This window comes from Mustela nivalis (genome assembly GCF_964662115.1).
Source record: "Mustela nivalis genome assembly, chromosome: 3".
Classification (NCBI taxonomy): domain Eukaryota; kingdom Metazoa; phylum Chordata; class Mammalia; order Carnivora; family Mustelidae; genus Mustela; species Mustela nivalis.
The window spans coordinates 155,503,867-155,519,322 of record NC_139022.1 but is presented as its reverse complement, the minus strand read 5'-3'; the positions used below and the strand labels follow the sequence as shown (position 1 = coordinate 155,519,322).

The window sequence follows — 15,456 nt, the reverse complement described above, 5'->3', positions numbered from 1 at the left end:
CCACATAAATATACAGGAAATAGTATTTTAGGACACTGATAGATAGTATTCGGTATACCAGTAATATAGCAGTATGCATGAAATAGTCATGTCTATAGTATCTGCTTTATTAATTTAATTCACCCATATTTAAAATACCACGTAAAATGTTAATGGTCTATTAATTTTGAATATTCCTTCTCACACTCATATCTTTTATAAAGCAAATGTATTCAAACTCAGAGCCACAGTTTAAGTCCGGTAAGTCCGTTTTTCAGAGTGGAACAGTTACCTTCATTTCCATCATCACTGTTTGAGGGACAGCAATTTTTATATCCACATACAGTGCTGTCACTGGACCTTCTATCCAGGACCACAAGAATCCATGCCTATATACCCTTGGCAGCATTCTCCTGCCTTCATCCAGGACTAGCCTGATTTATGAGCACATTTGCTATGTGCTGAACACGGCATAGATGCTTTACCAGTATTACTTATTACTGTATTATCTCTATTACTTATTCCTCAGAACAACCTTGTGGGAAAGATACCATCATTATCTTATTTTACTGTGGGAATTAAGGTCCAGAGAGGTTAAGAAACTTGCTCAAAGTCACACAGCTTATGAAAGGCAGAGCCAGGATTCAAACCAGCTGTCAGATCTAGGAATTCAAGCTTTTGAATCAGCACCTACTCTGCTACAGAGAAATCCAGCACCTAAATTGTAAAGTCATTTCTCCCTGGAATAATTGTTCAATTCACCATCGAATTTATTTTCCCCTTTTATTTTAAACCAGTTCCGACCTCTATAAACACCTAAATCAGCATCAATTGACCTGAGATAATTGTCTTCTCCAAATAGCACTTTACCACCCAAACTGATTGAGAGATTCATAATATAAGTGTATAGACTCAAATATAAGATATCTTCCTCTTTTTGTGAGGATAGGTTTAAGTAAAAAATATCTTATAGATTTGACACACATGGTATATTTCTCTATATTAGCGTGTAAGCCAAATCGGTTAGCGAAGATTGTGGGGAAGGGACAGGCTAGCTGTATTATTTCTGGAACAACTGCTGGTCCTTAGGCTCTCCATCAGGCTGTTGACACATATTATCTAGTTTCATTCTCTCCACGACCTTATTAAGTAATTAGCTCTGCTCCCATTTTGTAGATGAGTAAACCGAGACTCAGAGTTTATGAGAAACTGGCCCAGCAGACCCAGAGATTGGGCAGTGGGTGGAGATATCAGCCCCGGTCCAGCCCACACGAAAGCCTGTGCTCTGTGGACGACCCCGTGTGGCCTCGCTGGGCACATAGCACTGGGTCGAGAAGCCCGGACTTGGCGCAGGTGGGCACCTGCTGCTCCTGCCAGCTGGCTTCCCCTGTCCTCCCAGCTTCCTTTCATTTCTCTGCTTTCTGCCTTGCTGAGCCCAGCAGGGCTTTTGGCTGCAAACAACCGAAATTCCTGTAGCTAGTTTAAGCAGAAAGGGATGCATTAAAAGATGTTAGCTAGGTGGTTCATAGGATTTCTAGGAGGGACCAAGTATCAGACTCAGATGTTGCAGAGCCAGGAAAAGAGCCAAACCACACGGCGGGACTGTTCTAGCAGAAAAAAAGCCCCACCACTCCAGGCCCAAGACTGGGCAGAGAATGCCAGAACCGTGCCCCTCTTCCACAGCACTCACCCCAAGGCTCGGTCTCAGTGCGTGACCACGGCCCACTTCTGCAGGCAGGTCTGGGAAAACTAGCTCCTGGGCCTGCACGCTGACGGTGAGGAAATGTGAGAAATGAGGGTTTTCTGATTCTCTGATAAATGGGGTTGATGAACCAACAGACAGCTTCTGCCATGCTTAAGTCACACCGGTCCTAGCCCCAGCCTTGGCTGCAGCATGCTAAGATCAGATGGGCAGTGTCTGTCCCCAGTACCTGTGCCTTGATGGATACAGAGGGACACTTCCTCGCTCCCCGGAGTGCCAGGCCCAGTTCACCCTGCTCTACTGCTCTGACCATCGTTGGATACGACCAACAGTGGGGTAACTCGAGGGTCCCTGTGGAAAACTGGTCGCGCCTGTGGTGGAGTCTCTCTACCACGACGGTGTCTCCCAAGTTACATTTGCCTGTCAGAAGCCTTTCCTCTAGACTCCAGCGTCCTAGTTGAAAATCACACAGTGGGAAGGAACAGAAGCTCTCCTCCCACAGAGTGCCTCTCCTGAATCAGGGCTTTCATCCGCTGAGTCCCACACCCTGAGCGCACTGATAACGAAAGTAACAAGTGACCAAAGAGTTAGCATCCTTCTTCTTTCGAAGAGCCACTTTGTGGACCCCTTTCAGTCTCCAGGTTGTCAGCTTCGGTGGAGAAAAGCATCAAGTGGAAGTCCAAGGTCTGAAAATAATGGACTTGAGGGGAAGATGTTGATGGGAAGACTAGTTTGGGAGCTCGAGGAACACAACCCCAAGCACTAGCTGATGGTCTGCTTCTCAATGGGCTTGGTCAGACGAATGTAATTCGTGCTTCTGACTGGTCACCTAGTCTGTAAAACTGGAAAAGAAAACAAACATTAAGACCCTAAGAGTGATCATAAGAGTTAAATGCTCGACCTCTGGACACGGTGTCCGGCACACAGTTCTTTAATCTCATCCTTTCAGGAAGCCACAGTCTTTGCCCGTGAGGCCATTCCCCCCACTCTGCTTTTGCTTCCCATGAGGGTTTTGTCTTTCTCAGCTGGGAATTACGTGGGTAGTTTACGTTATCAAATGACCACATGGACTGAAGTTTAAGTCACTGAAGGTGACTGGGGAAAAAAAATCTTCCTCCTCAGCACGGTTATTCACTGTGAATAGGGTTTAGAACTCACGCATCAGAGAGAAAGTCATCACGAAAGATCTTGGGATGGTTTGCATTTTTCTGGTCGTCTTGAAATCTTGACTTGGCCATGGGTTGCAGTATCTGTTTTAATTTTCCTTCAGTTCATTTAGCAGCAACAAGCAGAGGAATCATTTGCATTTTAATTGGGTCATTGTCCTTCCCCTGTCCCCACCCCCAGCATTCTCAACTGCAGAGAGCTGGAGCCAGATGTCACTGCCTGCCTCTCAGTGACACAAACGTCAATGTCTGTAACTCTTCAGTGGCACCGACCCAACCACACAGTGCCTCCAGGAACTCCCCAGGGCCAGTGATCCCAGAATGGAACAGTTAGGAAAATTCTCCGTTCATGTGGCACATGCCCATGCACTTCTAAAACATTAAAAACTTGGGAGTTTGGGGGGCACCTTGTTGGCTCAGTCAGTTAGTTGTCTGATTCTCGGTTTCAGCTCAGGTCATGATCTTGTGGGTTGGGAGATAGGACCCCACTTTGGACTCCACGCTGAGCAGGGAGTCTGCGTGAGATTTTCTCCCTCTTCTACCCCTCCCTCCCTACCCCCACGCTCTGTCTCTCTGTCTCTCAAATAAATAAAATCTTAAGAAAAAAAAAAAAAAACTCAGGAGTTTCACAAATGAAGATCACTAATGACAAAAATCTGCATGGTCATTCCCAGCAGTTCATACTCAAGGTTTTGGAAATAAGATGCAAGGATCTCATTTTGAAAAGGAAAATTTTCTAAGTGGATGGTGCACGTCTCATGAAACATGAGACATGGAAATTTTGGTGGACGGGGAAATCTAGGGGTTTTGGAAAAATTTTGGAAATTTCCAAAAATTTTGGAAATTTTTGGAGGACGGGGAAATCTGGGGGTCACCCAGTGAAATCTGGCACCACTGCTGATCCTATTTTCCTAGATGAAGAAACTGAGGCCATAACTCAGGGTCAGAGATGGTTCTGGCTCCAGCAGGAAACTGTCTGCCCTGGGTTCATGCCACCCTTGACACATAGCTCACGTGGAAAGCCAGTGGAATAAGCGTGCGCCCCGGTGAGCATGTGTCCGGGCCAGCGTGTGTCTGGGCGAGCAGTCTCCGTAATTCCGACCTGTGCCTGTAAGGGAGGAGGGGGCAGCATGAAATATTCACAGCAAGCCTGGCAGGGATCAGCATATGCAGAGGGTGAGTTGAATGAAAATGTAGGACAAGAACAAAGCCTTAAATGGTGAAAACGTGCCCTGTTGTCATTGGGAGAGAGGCAGAGTTTGAGATATGAATTCCTGTTTGTTTGGAAAGCCCTAGGGTGTCTTTACAGGACACCTTTACTTTCTCAAAAAAGGTATGTTAGATGTTTCCAGACCTGTGCAGGAGAGCATGGGGAAGACCAATGTTGCCTCCCCTCCTGTCACCTACACTCTAGGTAGATGAATTACCTTTTACCGGAAATGTCCAGATTTTCTTAGATTACTGCTCTCAAGCCTGGGCAAAGGAAAGGAGGACGCTGGGCCCGTGACAGTTGGTGCTTTCTAGATCAGTTTCAACCTTGTCGCCTCCCCTAGATTCTGTTCCTACTCCCCAGCAGCCACATCAAGCAGCCACAGACCTTCTGTGCTGGGTGGTGGTCCCGCAGAGGCAGCACGTCTCCTGTGTGCCTCGGTGCTCACCCCCTGGGTGCCTAGCCGGAAGGACCATCTTTGTCAGAGTCTAGATGTTTCTGCCTAGAGGCAGGCCAGCTCTCCAAACTAGCCCTGCTCTCTCCTGAAGAGAGAGGTATTTCTGGGTTTGACTGCAAACTTTCTGACAGCTTGTGAGCACGCCACTTAATGTCTGCACAGCCTAGAAGGTTTCAAAGACCAAAGGCTGAAGATGTAAGAGAAAGGAACTTCTCATCTGCCCCGTGTATGTGTGTTAGTGTGTGTGTGTCCACACATGTTCTCGCATGACTGTTAATTGATTTAAAAAATTTTTTTGTTTCAACACTTAGCCTGCTTCAATACAAGTATTAGTCTCAGACCTGTTTTTGAAAATAGATGAAAGGACCAGGCGTATGCAGACAGGTTAATGAGCTCTTGGCCCCTCTCTGAGCACAGTTCTGTTTTCACTCCGTCAGTGGGAAAATTTTCCTTTTTAGCTGGAACCTTTGGACCAGAAACCTTTTATTCAGAGCCTCTTGTTTTTAGGAGACTTTATTGGATGCTGCTCCGGCAGGGGCTCTATCCTCTCAACACACGTCGGGGCTGCTGTGGGGAGAGGGTAAGGCCCATATACGCTCTTACTGTTTGCAAATGCTCGTAAAAAATCTAGAGGCTGAATCCTTGGAAGGCAAACCACAGTTTGGGGGAGAGGGCTATGCGGGCATTTATTTTTTTCCATTTTTTTCTCCCTGGACATGTTCTAGATCCAGCACACTGTGTTTACAAAAAGCCTTCCTCCCTGGTTCATTCTAGAACAGGGTGTTGACGTCTATGCCGGCAGCTGTGTTTGCATGGCTTGGAGCAGGCGTGTCTTCCTGGCATCATTCAGAGACTGTCGGTCATGTCGGAGTGTCGGCTTCTCTGCTCTGGCTGCTATTGTAGTGAACGGGAGGCTACCTTTTGTGTGCCCTCAGCCAGGTATGAGCCTGAGTTCTCCTCCTACAGGGTTCCTGATTGCCTTTGAGCAATTGGTGAGTGAGGACACCTATGCCATTTTTGTGTCACTTTAGACTGGGGCCACCAGCTGTCCCAGCCCAGCGAGCAAACCATGGGAGCTAGGTGTGGCATTCCTGTGCTTTCTGATAGCATCTGATGCCCTCATTCAGGTGCACCTGTTTTTAGACGCGGCCTGCCCTGATGCGAGCATTGCTTTTGCGAGGCTGTGGCCTCCTGCAAGCATTCAGATGTTTTCCTCAAGGATCCCTGGGTTTTCAGTGACTCCCACTCTTTGGAGGCCTTGTAATCTGCCAAGGGCTTCAAGTGCAGAAACATATTGCCTCGCTGTCCTTGGGCAGGAGTGTTTCGTTTGGCTAAAGATAAAACGCAGCGACCCGAGGCCTGAGGAAGGGAGGGAGCTCCAGGATGGACGGGGCGGTTTCCTTGAGTGTGAAAGAGGACAGAGGTGTGAGCCTCCTGTCAGAATCGGTCCCGGTTTCCTGGGGGTCCTTGGGTTCGTTGTCACCACGATAGGTATAGCTCGTGTGAATCAGTTTATAAACTCAGGAGCAGTAGTCGCAGACTTGGAAAGCATGTGGCTGGGAGGAAAAGGCTGATGAAGGCAGTCAGGACCACTTGAGTGAGGGGCGGGACACAGCAGCCTGCTCGGAGCGGCGCTGGAAACTGGTGGAGCTGGTGAGCAAGACCGGGTCTGCCCGTCGGAGGGCTTGATGGCCACACTCAGGAGCCTGCATTTGCTCTGGGACTGGGAGGTGTACGGCATTTAATACCAGCCGGGTGGAGAATGCCACTAAACCTGCAGCCAAGAAGAGCTAGAATAGGAAATAAGAAACAGCATCGCCCTCCACTGGAGACTGTGCCGAGGAGGAGAGCTCAGAGTGGAGGTGCCCTTGAGGCTGGACGGGGAAGGACAGGGGCGGAGCCTGGGGGGGGGGTTACTGGCACATTCAGCTGCAAGTGTCGACCCCCTGAGGCTCTCACAGAACCAGGTAGAGTGAATACCCAGAGTTCCTGGGACTGAGACGTCAAGTCAGAGAAAGAACCATCTGGAAATCATTCGTGGACATCATTCTGGGTATTTCAGAATCCCCGCCCCCGCACCCCGGAGGCATTTTAGAGAAAATCTATGGAAAGGGGAAAGAAGGACACCCACGGCTCTCCTTGGGGTTCCAGGGGCTCTAAGAGACGACGTTCCTCTTCAAGCGGCAGCGCTCATCTACTTCAGGCTTCTCCTCTAATCTTGAAAGTAACCTTGGTCATTCTACTTCTTTTTTTCTTCCATTTCTTCATCAATTTAAAAAAAAAAAAAGGACCTGGCTCGTGGCTCTCCTGACAGGAAATAATTCGGAAAGTTAAGGTACATGAAGCTCTTGGCGCCCCGGGAAGGCAGGTGCTGTGCTCTTCCCAGCGGAAGCCCCACTTGCCCGTGATACAAGCCGTTCCCCAGAAAGACGGCCACGTCGTTTTTCGCTGGAACTCCACATGGGTGCTCTGTGTGGCTGTTCAGGAAAAACCTTGGGCAGCGTGTGGTCCCCTCTTTGCTCCTCTTGTCACGTAACCAGTGGCTTGATTGGGGCTGGCAGCCCTTTGGGGGACACTCAGCACGGGCTCCTGGATCTTTTATCACCGCCCTGCCCCGAGCCTTCCGCTCTCCCTTCCCACTTTCCCCCTTGTCGCTTTCAATTAAGCCAGGAACTTTGGGAACCAAGACAAGCCATGGATAATTTGGCTGGTGATCTAAATAAGTCAAAACAGTGGAGGGGAAACGTAGAGGTGAAGAAATAGGTCTGGAGTGAGTAGATTTCATACAAGAGTCCCTATAACCATGATTTCTTGAAGGCCACTCTGTGGTCAGTGCTGAGACGGTCTCAGATATTAGCATCTCTCTATTTTAGCAACAGCCCTGAAAACGCGTTGTACTTTTCTGAATGAGGGAGGCGAGGCGAAGAGGCACCTGATGAGTGTTCACGGAGTGAGTAAGCCGAGAACACTCTTAACCCCTGGAGGATCAGCGGAAGCTCACTCCTGGTTCACAAAATAGGCTGTCCCCCTTAGAGACTCTCTGTGACAAGTGGGACAGAGTAAGAAAACGGTGCCAAAAAGGAGAGAACAGAGGATTTAAGGAAGTAACGGGCAGACCTGGTCCGGTTGGCAATTCTCCCCGGATCTGTAATTTAGGAAATTACTTAAACCCTGAGCCTTTCCACTCTCAAGAATCAGCCTCTGAGGGGCACCTGGGTGGCTCAGTGGGTTAAAGCCTCTGCCTTTGGCTCAGGTCATGATCCCAGGGTCCTCAGCAGGGAGCCTGTTCCCCCGCCCCTGCCTACCTGTGATCTCTTTCTCTCTCTGTCAAATAAAAAAAAAAAAAAAAAAAAACTTTAAGAATCAGCCTCTGAAATCCATATATTAACTATGTCACAAAAGGTTGTAGCTCAGTAATTCTCGAAATTCCTGAGCCCAGTTTATTTTCTATGAGGGTCTGAGAGTCTAGCTTATTAGAATCTTGAGGCCCTTCTGTGAACTCTTTCTCGTGAATCTTAAAAATTACACTTTTGGGCGCCTGGGTGGCTCAGTGGGTTAAAGCCTCTGCCTTCGGCTTGAGTCATGATCTCAGGGTCCTGGGATCGAGCCCCGCATAGAGCTCTCTGCTTGGTGGGGAGGCTGCTTCCCCTCTCTGCCTGCCCCTCTGCCTACTTGTGATCTCTGTCTGTCAAATAAATAAATAAAATTGTTTTTAAAAAAATCACACTTTAATGGGCTGGTGCTAGGAGGACCTCACTATTCTCAGTTGAGGACAAATCAAAGACACTTTGCCCCAGGACCCGCCCTCCTGTGAGGTACTGGGAATTTTGTGATCTGGCTGCTGTTCTTAACTGCCAGAGTCTTCATTGTTACAAGGCCAGTCAAGCACATTCTTAGGTCTTTTGTTTTTAAACTGTTCCAGATAACGTTTAAGACCTGGAAGTCACCATTGCCTGATTCTTCCCATGGGAAATCTCCAATTATTTAGAGAAATTCTTCTTGTGGGAAAAACCAGGGGGAAAACAAATAACTAATTGTTTGGAGGTTCCTAGAAAGAAATTTCCATATATGAACCGGCTTCCTCATCATTGCTTCTGAAAACTGTGGTTTTGTAAGTCAAATTTCTACCGCACGGAACCATGCATGATTCCGAGAGAAGTTTCTTTCTGATAAAGATGAGAAATAACTTGACAGTACAGCTGAGCCCAAACATGTCATCGAGTGTCATGTGGTTTCGATGGATTTCTTCCTCCAAGGGCTTCACCCACCCTTTCCCTGCCTGAGTAAGAGAGACTCTAATAGTTTTTAATCATAATGTAAACTTGGTAAGCTTAGGGGACTGCATTTTTTTAAAAGAGGAATTACTTTCCTATCTGAAAATAACAGACTGGGTGCAATAAACCTTTAAAACTCCAAGCACCGGGGGGAAGTCCATTGCCACCGTTAGGCTTACAGAACAGCGGCAGCAGATGGGGGCGTGGGGGGAGGAGTTGGCTGGTTCTAGAAACTTCTCTGAAAAAACATATGTCCATTCACATGTGTCTCACCAGCCCTTCCAAGACGTACCTGCAGCTCCCTTCCACAGTGTGGTGTGTGTGGAGTGTGCCCTCTGATAAGGTGACCAGAGCAGCACAGCATCCGTGGCTTCCCTTGGTCAACCCTTAGCACCTGGCAGAGTCGAAGTTAAGCTTATTGTCTTGCTGCAGGGAAACAATGCTGGGGACTCTGCCTGCTGCTCTGAGCCTTCCATGTACCTCTACGCTCTCCGTGTGTTTAGGGTGCACCTGCCTCCCTCAGTGGAGTAAGGAAACATCCACATCACCGTCAGTTTCTGCAAACCACGTGAATGGTAGCATCTTCCCTATTTGACCATATTGGTGTAGGGAAAATAAAATACAAAGGCTTGGAGACCCCAAACTCCTTTTGTCTATGGGGGGGGGGATTTTCCTTTTGTCTATGAGGGGGAGAAGTAGGGAACTGTGGGAAATGCCAAGACCAAGAAGCCGACTTTGAGGCTTTCCTTTAGACCCACTTCCTGGAAAGGTCAGTCTTGTTGACCCCCCAGCCCATTGTGGCACCTCCCTGGGGAAATGCTGGACCCTCCCTGGCTGCCTTTACCCATCACTTCTCCTGCACATGTGGCATTGCTATGGTGGGAATCTTTTCAAATGAATGGGGTCTTGCCAGCCCAGCACAAGTGCTCACAGGAGACCCTTACTAATTACTTGTCTGATTCTGGTCTTGCAGGGTAATCTTGTGGAAGTCTTTGGGGAAATGCCTGCAGGGATGCTCACAGGGCTGGAGAGCCCAGGCCCATGAGAGGCATTAGGGAGAAGTCTCAAGCCGAAGGAAGCTGGTGGCATTGGCTAAGGAAATTGCTTGTTCCCTGTGCTCAGCTGGTGTGAGTTATCAACACTCACAGCCCAGTCCATGGGGGTCCTCAGGTCTGGGGCAGGAGTCCCAGGAATGAGTTGAAGTTGGGATGGGGGTGGATTTAAAAGTTTCCAAAACCCAAAATGTCTCCATTTCTTTTAAAGAAACTGTCCTAATACAAAAGATTGATTGGACTGACAAGCCAGGACAGAAAGCAGGGACCGAGCATTGCTATTGTGGCTGAGACCAGTGGCTAGTGGGTCTAAGAAGTTTGTCCTCAGCTGGGGGCCAAGGAGGAGGTATAAATGCCTTGAAGCGAGGGCCTGGGCTGGTCCAGTGCTCTGGGGAGGAGCATGGCAGGTGTGGGTCTGGTCGTGTACATCCTAGAGACTTCTTGCTTCTCTGAAGTGAGGCTTTCCTGGTCCACAACCATTGGTCCTTTTCTCCATCTGTGTTCAGAAGAGACTTACTTTTTTTTTTTTGAATGGACTGACCTAATCCTCATTAATGGGCCTTGATTCTAGAAAGATGGTCTTAAGAATCATGTGTCATTGTCTGAGACCTCAGGTCCTTGGGGCACACTGATGTGTACCCCCATTCACTGACAAGGGCCGACCATAGCAGAACTCTCATTTCCTCCCTCTATCTTCTTCTAAGACTGCTCCCTCCTGAAGAAAGCTGAGCAGTGGTGGAGATGTGGAGACAAGCTTGAAGAAGGGAAGGTGAGGGGAGACCCATCCGAGCCCCAGAGACAGGGACTGAGTTAGGGGTGCTGACACGTCCCTGCGCACACGTAGAAATTTAAACCAAAGAGTGCCCCATCTAGAAGGGAGGGCAAATCAGATGGCCAAGGAGAATGCTTGACAGTGCTTGAGAAGTCCTTAACATGCGCGTTTGCTATTAATAAGTTATATTCTAAAAAGGCAGGGGTGATAACTGTTTGATCATATAAGATCTGGATGCACCAGTCAAAGGGAGCCTTCGTGTGAACACTTCTCAGGCGTATTGGACCGTGGAGCTCTTCTTCCATAGGGCATCTTCTCAAACTGGCATTTTGTAGGATGTATTTTTGGGAGAACTAGAATAAGGTAATTAGGAAGATTACAAAGAAGGAACCCTTGAGAAAAAATATTCAAAAGGACAGCGAAACTGTCTTAAGGATCTGACATGAAGAAAGCTTTATCCTGTTTTTCCATTTATTTACTAGAACTTAGGGGTATGCCAGGCTCCAAATGCAACAAGAGGGAGCTTTCCAGTAATTGTGGATCCAGCCCTTCCAATGGAGCAAGCGCCGGGGAGGTGAACACCTCACCCCTGCACAAGAGCCTCGCAGAATCCGCAATGATGCAGCTCAGGGTTTTCGGGTGTTGAATCTGGATGCTTAAGAAAGAGATGGCTGTTCCAGTTCTCAGCATCCTCCACGGCTCTTGCTTGAGCTGCTGCTCTCGATCATCTACCTTTCTGCACCCTGACAACATGTACGCTTGCAGCCCGAGAGCGGGAAGCCATTGTGGTCATAAGCACAGTGTAGCCCAGCGCCATAAGAACCCACCTCGCCTCTGCTTTGCTGCAAGAACTGACGAGGGCATTGTAACATACTTAGCCCTATCTCTGGCCTCTACCCATCTGATGCCAGGAACAAGCACTCTCCTTCCCACCCAGGGGGATGGAGGGTGAAATTCCCCCTCCCCCGAACACCCCTGGACTGTGTGAAAAGCGTAGACAGAGGAAAAGGAGCAGTAGCCAGTGTGTCATGGTGCAGGCGTTGGGGCTGGGTCAAGAGTTGAGATGTTTAGGCTTTATCCTTTGAGCGATGAGAGATTATCCAACAGATCTTACAGACTTGCCAGCGGATGTCTCTGTGCGCAGGACAGATTGGAGGAGGAAACAACTGAGGAAGAGAGAAGAATTGGGAATCGAGGTCCCAAATGTGACCGAGTCCAGGAGAGGGGACATCGAAAGATGGACAGAGTTGAGCAGGCAGGACCCAACAGCGAGTGTGAAGGGGAGAGGCCTGTGGGGGGTGACTTGTGTGCTGGGTGACCTGGGATGACCTCAATCACAAGAGGGGCTGGAGGAGGAGGTGCCGATCTGGGGGAGAGCATGATGGGTTTTGTTCAGGGGGAGGCCAAGTGTGAGAGGCGGCGGGGTGTGCCGCTGGGGCAGGACACCAGACAGGCAAAGATCTGGGTCTGAAGCTCGGGAGGAAGCCGGAGGGTGAGAGAGAAACTGGAGGCGCTGGCTTGATAGCCATTGCTGTGAAGGTGGGGGGCACAAGCCAGGGAAGGGGGGCGGAGCGATGCTGGTGCCTCTCCGGGTCTCACCCTGGCTGCCCGCGGGGAGGAGGCCAGTTGAGCTTGGAGACAGAGCCAGGCTGAGCAGAGAGCTGAAGGCAGTGGCATCCGCCAGATTTTGGTCTCATTGGTCAGATTCAGCGCAAAACAAAACAAAACAAAACAAAAACCAGTTCCGTAGACAAGCAGGGACCAAAAACGCATGATGGTGTCCGTCCACGCTGCAGGGCTGAGGGCGGCGGGAGAGCTGCGTGGAGCAAAGGACAGCCGGCAGCCGCGTGGAGCTTCCCCGGGGCTGGTTAGGAGCCCTCTGCCTTGGTGGCCCGAGTTGGAAGGGAGCTGTGGGTTCACGGTTCCAGGCCTGGCTCCCCCTGCCTGCAGCGGCTAGAGGGGGTCGCCTGGCCCTATCACCACGGTCCTCTCCGGCACAGAATACAGAAGCAAACTGAGCGTGCTGTCTGCGTTCCTAACTTCCCTGGAGTTACTTCTGACCGGGGGTGGGGAGGAAAGAGGAAGAAACTTTAGTGCTTCCTGTTGTTTTCCAGTCATTGATGAGTTTTACTGAGGGTGGTCTTTTCACGTCATGGCTCTTAGTGACAGGAAGCATGATGGCCATAGGACGGGCCAACGGGCAGTTGCAAAGAAAGTCCAGGTTCCATTGGCTTTTTTAAAAGCATCTGTAATATAAGATTTACCATTTCAGCTATTTTTAAGTGTACAGTTCTGTGGTCCTATGTCTGTCCACACTGCTGGGCCACCACCTCCTCCGTCCGTCTCCTGGACATCTTGTCTTGCCAAACAGAACCTCTGTAGATGCTGTCCCCATTAAACACTGACTCCATGCTCGCCCTCCCCCCAGCCCCTGGCACTCACCATTCCACTTTGTGTCTCTGTGGAGCTGGCTACTCTTAGTGCCTCCTGCAAGAGGAAGCGTCTGATAGTCACTGTTCGGTGACCGGTTCACTCACTCAGCATCATGTCCCCAAGGTTCAACCCTATGGAGCGTGTGTCAGAATTTCCTCCCTTTTTAAGGCTGCGTAATATTCCATGCTTGTCAGTTAGTGAGCCCTTGGGTTGCCTCCACCTTTTGACTGCCGTGAACGGGGCTGTACAAAGAGCCATTTGTGTTCCTGCTTTCGGTTCTGTGGGAGAGGGACCTAGAGCGTCTCGTGCCTCGTGTGGCACTGTTGCCTTCTTTCTCTATTGGGGGATTGCTCAGATCCCTTTCTAGCTCCCTGTCCTTCTCGTGCTTCCTTTGTGACTGGCTGGAGAGCCGTTCCTGAGCCCGGGGCCCATAGTTCTTGGCTCTGAAGGTCTGTCTACAGCGTGTCCCCCTAGCGCTGTCCTAGAATTTGAGCAAGGAAGACCCAAGTTCTAATCTCTAGTCTCTTCTATGCCATAACCTTAGCAAGCTTTCTCCTCTCTCTCTCTGGGCATCTGTTTCAACACCTCCACAATGAGAAGGTGGAGCTAAGGGATGCTTAGAGCTCCTCCCAGGGCACAGTGGCGGAGGGCACGGTGGTCTCCTGAGTTCAGAAACCACCCTCCTAAGGTAGGTGAGAAGAGCGCAGAGCTCCAGATTCCCAACTGGGGCAGTTTGACCCAAATCTCACCCTCCTCAGACCTTGGATGGTTAGAGATTTCTCACGGCTTCTGTACTTGCTGTGTCCTGATACACGCTGCGTGGCTAGTTTTGTGAGTAAATGTAGCAGCAATTCTCCTTAAAGCAAAATTATATAATATATATTATCCACCCTTTGTTGAGAGAATGGGGAAGAGGCGGAATAACTGGTTTCACCATAGATTTTTGGCGATCTCACAAACTAATACTGGAGAGAATATTCTACAGACAAACTTTACCTCTGATTAAGACCATAGTTGGTCATGGGCCAAGAATACATTAGCCCCCCCCCCCTCATTTTCCCTCACATCTAAAATGTTTTGAAGAACAGACCTTCTTCTTCTTAGCTTAAACTCAGAGCAAGTCGATTGCCCCAGAACTGCAGAGGTGAATCCCAAAAGGGCCCCCATGTGATCAACTTTCAGGCCCCAGATTGCACATGAAAATTTGGACAGGTCTGGGATTCCCTGCTTGGGCTTGGAAACTAGGAACTGACTTTCTCCTCAGCTCCCTCTCCACCCCACCAGTGAAACATCACGTATATGCCAGTGACCTTGTGTCTTGCTTTTCTTGTTCTCATCTGTAAAAAGCAGTTCACCTGCTTTGTTCAAGGGTGTGGTATTAGATTAGGCTAGACTAGACAACTAGAACCCATTTGAAACATGTGAAAAATGTATAGCATTTTCTTCTTAGGGGATGTTTTAACTTTTAACCATCTTATTAAAGAAAAACCAGTCTTTCTTTAAATCTGGATACTAAGTCATCAGGTTTTTAATATAGAAAAATTTCTTAAATTTTTATATTGAAGAACTTACCCTGCTGATTGGGACTAGCTTTTGACAACACGAGATTCATAGAGGGAAATTCATATTGGATAAAACTCTGTAAATAAATAACGAAGGGATGCTTGGGTGGTTTAGTCAGTAACGCACCTGCCTTTGGCTCAGGTCATGATCCCAGGGTCCTGGGATCAAGTCCCGCATCGGGCTCCCTGCTCAGCGGGGAGCCTGCTTCTCCCTCTGCCCGCCACTCCCCCCGCCCCGCCCCGCTTGTGTTCACTCTGTCTTTCTCTCTGACAAATAAATAAAATCTTTTAAAAATTATAAGAAAATAAAGTAAATGAACAGAGAAAAAGAGACTAATATTAATTCTAAAACCTCACAGTTTCTCCATCTTTCCCAGAAGTATGACCTGAGACTGACTGCAGTCGAGCTTTTTTGCTCCCAACAAGTGTAGCTGCTAAAAGGCTGTCAGTATTTTAATAACAAGACATCACGCCCATTTTAATAGCTTTATGTAAATTTTCATACCCACTCTGAAGGCCATGAGGTTTCCAGACCTGTGTCTCTGGTTGATGGTACATGAATGACCCCTTTTGCTCCAGCTGCAAATAAGGCAAATTTTATGCATAGCGGGAGTCACGATCTATGAACGTTGGTTTGGTGGGGGAGGAGCGCCTATGTTTAAAATTTCTACTTCCCGATAAAATCTTACCAACTTTATCGTTGCTGTCATTCTAGCTAGGTAAGTTTTCTCAGGAGCTGGCTCATAATCTCCATTCTGGGGATCAGCGGTCTGGGATGGAAGACGGGAGTGTTGTTAGAGTAGGAAAGTTTAGATTTGGGATCATCATGACAATGGGCTTTTTTTTTTT

At 48.6% G+C, this 15,456-nt stretch overlaps 1 protein-coding gene across 10 annotated transcripts in view; it reads left to right on the top strand.

Moving 5' to 3' along the window:
• Window positions 1–15,456, top strand: part of PDZD2 (PDZ domain containing 2) — a 350,615-nt gene that overhangs the window by 202,555 nt on the left and 132,604 nt on the right. The gene's annotated exons all lie outside the window — the stretch shown is intronic.